The sequence below is a fragment of the Mus pahari genome, chromosome 6, assembly GCF_900095145.1.
Source record: "Mus pahari chromosome 6, PAHARI_EIJ_v1.1, whole genome shotgun sequence".
Classification (NCBI taxonomy): Eukaryota; Metazoa; Chordata; class Mammalia; order Rodentia; family Muridae; genus Mus; species Mus pahari.
The window spans coordinates 78,404,262-78,405,041 of record NC_034595.1 but is presented as its reverse complement, the minus strand read 5'-3'; positions in this window follow the sequence as shown (position 1 = coordinate 78,405,041).

Genomic DNA, 780 nt, shown 5'->3' with positions numbered 1-780 from the left:
GTCTGTGTGTCTGTGTGTCTGTGTGTCTGTGTGTCTGTGTGTGTGTGTGTGTTTTTGAGACAGGGTTTCTCTGTGTAGCCCTGGCTGTCATGGAACTCCCTCTGTAGACCAGGCTGGCCTCGAAATCCACCTGCCTCTGCCTCCTGAGTGCTGGGATTAAAGACATGCGCCACCATGCCCGGCTGTTTTTTGGTTGTTTTGTTTTGTTTTGTTTTTTTAAAGATTTATGTGTTTAATAATATGTCTATGAGTACACTTGTAGCTCTCTTCAGACACACACCAGAAGAGGGCATCTGATCTCATTACAAATGGCTTTGAGCCACCATGTGGTTGCTGGGATTTGAACTCAGGACCTCTGGAAGAGCAGTCAGTGCTCTTAACTGCCAAGCCATCTCTCTAGCCCCTAGATCCAGTGTTTTTGTTTTTGTTTTTGTTTTTGTTTTTGTTTTTGCTTTAAGAAATCTCATTATCTGGTTACACCAGTGTTTGCTTCTTTACCGCCGCATGCATTGGTAGACATTTGGGTGATAGTGCTCACTGCTTCTGTATCATGAGCAGGGGCATGGCTGTGAAAACTCACATCAAGGGTCAGTTGGCCTCCCAGGGTCCCCCACCCTCTGGGGCATATGCCTAGGAGTGGCTTTGCTGGGTCACGTGGGAAGCCTTCTTACCTTTGAGGTACTGCTGCTGAACTGTCTTCTACAAACACAGTACCATTTTATATTTCTACTAGCTATGCAAGAGGGTTCCACATCTCTGTTCCCCTGCCCCCAGAGGCCT